The sequence below is a fragment of the Phallusia mammillata genome, chromosome 3, assembly GCF_965637545.1.
Source record: "Phallusia mammillata chromosome 3, kaPhaMamm4.hap1.1, whole genome shotgun sequence".
In the NCBI taxonomy this organism is placed as follows: Eukaryota; Metazoa; Chordata; class Ascidiacea; order Phlebobranchia; family Ascidiidae; genus Phallusia; species Phallusia mammillata.
In genome coordinates, this window is record NC_137254.1 from 16,068,317 (window position 1) to 16,075,501 (window position 7,185).

Here is a 7,185-nt window from a genome sequence, read left to right on the forward strand (position 1 = left end):
GACACCACCCCGCCGTGGAAGGCCACCGTCCCGCGAACAAACATGACCACACACGCGAATCCGTCGCAATATATATCCGCCGGATCGTTATTCTAGTGTTTAACCCGCTTCTGGGGGGAGCTGTGTAGCGACTCTGCCGACCCGCATTTATCAAAGCGTGTTAAATGTGCCTTTTTCTCGGGTTCTCTTTCTTTGCTGGTATGACGTGTTGTATTTAGTCATTCTATTTTGGACGTCGCGAAATAAACAGTGAACGCTCGCCTTATCTGCAAATTAATTTAAAATGTTTTATTAACAACATAGGTGCCTTTCGCATTAGCCTTTTGCCTTGAGCAATATGAAGGGCGATTTAAGTGCTCAATCCGTGCTTTCCTTGCACACTGGATCCTTCCCCAGGTTTTTTCAAAGCAGGACGGAGGCGGGGGATCACCAGTGTGTGTCCCAAGAAACTCCTCTGATTACAGTAGGGCATCGGCCGGCAGCTTTTGCAACCATATTACAGCGCACTCCTTTCTCGATTCAGCGCCTTTCTTTTTTTTATTTCGGCTAATTGTTCAGCATCAATACCCTCCTTCATTTGTGCCACCTTAAACTTTTTATCTAAGGCTCGACTGTCTTTCACTTCATTAAGCTGTTCTTCTTTGAAACATAGCTCCCTTTCTAACAATATCTGCCTTGTTACCATTTCATCCTTGCGCATCGAGAGGAGATTGCTGCTCTGTGGCTGGACACAGTTGTTTATGTGCCAGGCGCTGCAGTTGTTAACTCAACAACAACCTTTCTGCTCTCTTCTTTGAGGGTGGCCTCTGCGTCACAGTCAAAGTTGTTTCCCAAATGGAACACCTGTGATGGAAGGGCTGCTGCACATAAAAATACTCTTGTTAAACTTGGCTTCTATACACATAAGTTTACAACTGCTTTCACTGTACCTGTGACCAACTCAGCAAGAGAGTCCTCAACAAGTAGTGGTTGCCCACCACTTGCCTGAGCATCTCTCGCCTGTTGTCGGCATGCAATTTCTTGGCTCTGGCTTTCTGGTTTTTCCACAGTCGCTTTAAATCGCTAGTGTCACAAGGGTTTTGGAGACAGCTATATTATATATTCTGTGACCTGCTACCAAGCCAATTTCTTGCGCCGTGCAGAAGCCTTGTCGGTAGCTTTTGCATTCAATCACGTCACTGAAGTGGTACTCCGGATCATTGGGCAAAGCTGCCAACCAGCTATAGCTTGTAAATGTCAATATGTTTATTAAACGTGACACCAGCTAAAAAGAGAATTCAACTACTTTTTGTCAAAATTGAGGAACAATTCTATAAAATACCACCAAAAAACGGTTTCCGTACTGTCTAAACTTTTTGTTGCCGCCGTCTGCCTAAATTTTGTCCACTAAAAGGTTGAGTTTTTGAAATACTAGTTGAAATAACGGAATTTTTTGTGTTGGGGATGCTGGCATGCTGCTACTGATTTCTGTGTCGGTGGAAGCTTGGCGGTACACGTTTTTTGAAACGGTGTTTACAATGGAATCATTACATACAAAATGAAGCTTATTCTATTGCTCGTTGCTAAATTTTGGGGGGTAACATTTTGAAACACGCGATTCATAAACACGATTCACATTCTACCATTTGTTCTTCGCACTATATAGTTTTGCAAACACAAAATTTTTTTTGACGTGGGGTCCCTTTATTTTCTGAAATGTCGGAATTTGACTGTACTTCACCTGGGTATAATTCAAATATGACTGTTGGACGCATTTTCTAAATTCCAGGTTATTGAACCATTTGTATCTAATCGTTTTTACGGTTTGCTTAGTAATTTGCAAATGACACATCCTTGTAAATAAGCAGTTATTGCACTTACAGGTAACGAAGAGTGATTGGGGTATCTAGTGAGCTGCTGTGCCAAAGCCTCAATACACGCTTTTATATTCGTCCTGAATGTCATTAGTATCCTTTTTTCCATGTAATGTTTTTATATGTTCCCTTTTAAACGCAAAAAGCTTGTTCAAACGGCCACATGGAGTATGATTTGTTCCAAAATGAGTTTTAGCGGATTTATCATCAAACCCAAAAGCAATTGCTTTCGCCAAACGATTTGTCGCGTTTTTATTTGCCCCGCCAATTTTATTTTTAGGGTTGTTGCAAACTACATATATGCCATGTAAAGCTCTCACATCATGCGCAAATTAATTTGATTGTTTGAACCGTTCTTTTATTGTATTGAGGGAAACAAATGGTGATTTCATCCACGACCATGTTTCGCATGTAAGAAAAAAATCAAAAAACAAATACATACACAAACCGTCGGCGACTTCCGGGAAGAGCACACACAAGATACATAAGTAGGTAGTGTAGACACAGATAAAGAAAGGGAGTAACAGCTGTGTCCTGCGGATTAGTGAAAACCCACGGCTAGTATTCTCTTTCACCGACGAAGTCACTACCTTCGTGACTTCGTCGGTTTTGCCACTTTCACCGACAAAGTCGTAAGCTTTGCCGGAGCCCAAACGTTTGTCGAAGTTGGACGCTCCACTGTGTACATTGATCGACGCGGCATGATGCAGTCCGACACAGAACCAAATATGAATCCTGTCGTCAATAATGCCATTTTTAGCTTTACTCTTTTACTATCTACGTTGGCGCAAAGTCTGCTTCTGTTGACTTACTACGTTCAGTTGATTGCACAGCAATCATCGAGGTCTGGAATGTCAAGGTCAAAAACATGCCAACTATTCGAGAATTACGTTGGCAACGGCATTGCTTTCCGTATGGTCTCTCGCCAGCTGGAGGATAGCTGAAACAGCAATCTACACAGAAAAAAATTCTTGTATGAATTCATAAAAAATCATCAATGCAATGTCAACAAAACACCTTGGCCTGTGGATAGGCTTTCTTGCACGCTTCAATCAGTTTCTCTCCTTTATCGATGTGGTGGGTAAAATGACACTGCCCAATGTCGTTTGTTCCCAGGCCAAGAATAACTCAGTCCACACCAATAAAGCTGCCTCCTCCAGTTAGTTCCAAACATCCGTGCTATATTTTTCCACCTGGAAGAGAGACTGCAGATAGAGTGAAGAATTCACTCGGATTACTCACCACGCGAGGGCGGACGATCTTTCTGCCGTTGCTGTCCGTCACCAACAACACAGAAAGAAGTGGCGACTTCGCAGCACGAAGATAACATGTCTGCTTCTCGCTGACACCAAATGGATAATCCACCGGACGTATCCTCTTTCCTCATCGATGAGCATATTGCTTCTTTCTTTTACTAGGTTTTACTTTAACGTTATCAAATACTGTTTTACACAAAGAAACTAAGAAATGTTATAGCTTAACAGAAACAACAAAATTTCTCCAAAATAACAAACGTTATGATTTCTATGAAAAAACAGTTATTGTGCGTTGAAAAGAGTCGTTCGATTAAAACCATTGTTAAACTTTTTTCTTCGGGGTCGGAACATAATTTCGTTGTTTGTCAAACTTTCGAAAAATATCAACTGAGCTGGGCCCCTTTGAACAAATGGACCACTTTTAACCACTGGGGGTAGTATTTTATGCAGTCGTTCGCCCGCTTTTGATTGCAAAAATAAATGGTATTTGGGTATATGTTTTTGAAACACTTGTCAAACTTTTTCTGTCGGGGCCGGAACATAATTTTGTTGTGCATCTAACTTGTATATGGATTTTTTACGACAAGCAATGTTTTTTTGTCTTTGTTTAAAAAGGTGTTTGTTTTTAATAATGAACAATGCTTGCAATGTAATTTTGCATAATGGTTTATATTCTTGGCTATTTTTATGAATAGTTTATCCCAGTGGTTCTTAACCTTTTTATAACGACCGAACCCCTACAATATTGTTCATCATTTGGTCGAACCCTAAAGTTATATCTTAGGTTTTTAACGCTGGAAAGGGTAATTCCACCGTTCGTCATTACCCCAGAGAATGTCATTACCCCAGAGAATCATGGCACCGTTTTCATTTTTCCGTGTTAAGCCTGGTCAGACGGTATTCACACATACAGGGGTTGATTATTTTGGCTTATTGACGGTCAAATCGGGACGAAGTTATCTAAAACGGTATGTTTGCCTGTTTGCCTACATGGTTACCAGGGCCGTGCATATGGAGCTGGCTAGTTCATTAGACACAAGCCCGTTTATCCATGTTTTGCGAAGATTTCTTCTTAGGAGCGGTTCAACGACCAAGATGATGTACAGCGACAACGATTGCAACTTTGTAGGCGCAGACAAGGAGCTCCAAAACGGTATTAGAGAATGGATTCAACTGCAGATATGTAAAGAGTTTCGACAACGTGGGATTAAATAGCATTTTAACCCTCCCGCAGCCAGCCATCAAGGAAGCGTTTGGGAGCGCATGATCCGTTCAGCAAGGAAGATTCTCCGTTCGTTAGCAGGAGAGAGGATCCTAGATGAGCAGTCACTTTATACATTCCTCGTGGAAGTGGAGTCAATTATGAACAGTAAACCCTTGACTACTGTTATTGACGATCCAAAAGACGGTCCCACATTGAAGCCAATTTCGTTCCTGACTGGTACTTTGGAAGTCGTGGCGTGCCGTACAATGGATGACTGATCAACTATGAAAGCGCTGAATGAAAGAATGTCTACCTTTACTCCAGCTACGACACAAATGGATGCACCCTACCAGAAACTTTCAAGAGGCTGATGTTGTGTTGGTTGTGGATGTCAACACGAAACGTGGAATTTGGCCGAAGGGCATAGTCGAGAAAACTTGTCCCGATAAAGATGGCATCGTTCGAAGAGTTTTAGTTCGATTGGCCAATTCAACTCTTATTCGAGGCATTCGAAAACTGTGCCTTCTCGAGCCAGTGTAATTTGTGCGTTTTGCGGTGAACGTTATTTGTTGTTGATATTTTCAAGAACGTTAAGCATCCTTTTTTGTATAACTTGTAGTCGTAAGTGGCAAGCTCAGTGCATGCGTTGGGTGCCGTCTATTTGTTTCCCATGCTGCTACTGTTTCTTTTGATGTATTTTTTTGCTGCCTTGTAGTTTAATTAAAGATAATGTAGTGATTCTAGCCGCAGGTCTTATTTTAGTTTAGTGATTAAGTGTGTGTAAACGCAATTGTTGCGTTCGCCTTTAAGCTGAGTTGTTTTGTCGTGCGGTGGTTGGGTCTTTTGGTGTTAATGTTGACCAAAATTGCAATGTTTTCGTCTCAATTGTTTCCGCAAAATTGTGTTTATTACGTGTGTAAGCACTGTCCTTGTATGTTGTAAAATACTTTGTGGATATGCCAGTATTTGGGGCCGGAATGTTACGGACAGTGTTGCAAGTGTTTACAAAACATTTGGTTTCTTGCCCTCGCGTACTTCGCCTCTTGCAAAAAGCGTGCGCGTAATCAGCGCATTTTTTCTGTTGGCTTTACACTGTACTTTTGGCGTGGTCTGGTTAAGTGTCAAGTTGTAGGACAAATGCTAAATGGGGACTTCGACATTCATTAACGTGTAACTTTTGTATTTTGTTTAAACACAGATTTGTGCACCAAAGGTCACATTTTTTGGAAATCTGATCCGTTTATGTGATTACCTAATCGTGATTTAAAATTGCATGTATGACATGCGGCAAACAATAAAGCAATTCAAAACGGTCTGAATTTCCTACGACCTGATAGTTACGTGTGGACTAAGGTTGAATAATCCGGATATCGGATAACCGGTTAACCGAAGGTTTTTTCGGTATCCGATATCCGGATATTTTCTTGTCGGTTAACTCAGTGCTTCCCAACCTTTTCCAGCTCACGGCCCACTTTCTCAAAAAAATTTCTTTGCCCGACCACCGTTTAATATTGCGACAAAACCACAATGGAAAAAAGAACTACAATTAAAAAGCAATATTTGTGTTAATGTTAAGCCTGAGCTTGATGATTTGATATGATGAGATCAAGTCGGGGTTTAATAGAAGACAAGCTCACACGCAATGCAGCATTCAGTGTGTCAGTGTTAAGACTGTTTCGTGTCTTCGATTCCGTTATAGTTACAAATACAAGCAGTGTTGTGATGCGACAATCGCAGTTTAAGTACTGTTGTGACGTGACAATTGCAGTTTGTTTATGTGATAAAGCTTTGTTTGGCGTGAAATCTGATGCGGCTCTCATAGTAAGCAATATTATATTTTGGAGAAATACAGTTTAACTTGAAAGTACGTTCTTAGTGAGAACTTCTTGTGTTTTTAAACTTATATATTGGTATGGTAATAATTTGAAAAGCTTCGCGGCCCACCGGTTGGGAAGCGCTGGGTTAACCGGTTAACAAGAGATAGAGCTGTCCAAGCATTTTATTCGTTTTAAAGCATTTTTCTGTTTGCAGTTATAAAAAAAAAAGTCTGTTTGCAGTTATAAAAATCGCTAACAACGTCCTGTTTATCTAATTGTAAGTGTTTACAGCGCGTCTTTATATTGCCTTTTCTCTAGTATTGATAAAATCAACGAATCAATTGAAGTATTGTTATGTCACAAAATATAACAAAGCTTATTGAAGTTATCACTGGAGATTCATGTATTGTAAGATCCTAGTGTATTCTTAGCAAGTGATTGAGTCAAGGAGGAAATTAAAATGGAATTCAAGCGTTTAAAAAGCGAAAACCCTGTATGGAGCTACTTTCTTAGATTAGGGAATGGCGAGAGGGCTAAGTGCAAAACATGTAAAAATACTGTTTCCTGTAAAGGTGGATCGACAGGAGCATGAGGAATCACTTGCAGTTAAAACATAAGATTAAAACACAACTGAATTCTTTAACGGAAACAGCCGGTAATTCTTCAGGAACCAGCATGATGGCCACTTTTTTAAACCAACCAAAGATACGCTAGAGAAAGTTGTTGCAGAGCTGGCAGCTATTGACAGAATTTCTTTCAACACAATTGCTACCAGTAAGCAAATGAGGCAGGCATTTTTTCGCAAGAGGATACAACCCGCCACAGACAGCACAAAGTGTCAGAAATCTTGTGATGAGATTTTACCAAATACACTCCAAAGCGAAAAACGTAAGCAGATTAAAATGGAAAAACTGACCGGAAAATTGTTTTCTATTACACTTGATGAGTGTAGCACAAGAAGATACATGAACTTAAACTTGCACTACGATTCTGGACACATTAATTTGGGAATGGCAAGAATAAAAGGCCGCTTGCCAGCTAAAAAAGTGCAAGAA

General features: G+C 40.5%; 1 long non-coding RNA gene across 1 annotated transcript; it reads left to right on the forward strand.

The window, feature by feature from the left end:
• The first annotated feature begins 327 nt into the window (after positions 1-327).
• On the forward strand, positions 328-3,772 carry LOC145219116 (uncharacterized). Its single transcript, XR_013857858.1, has 2 exons — positions 328-1,174; positions 1,265-3,772. It is a non-coding gene; the product is annotated as an uncharacterized LOC145219116 (long non-coding RNA).
• Positions 3,773-7,185: the final 3,413 nt, after the last annotated feature.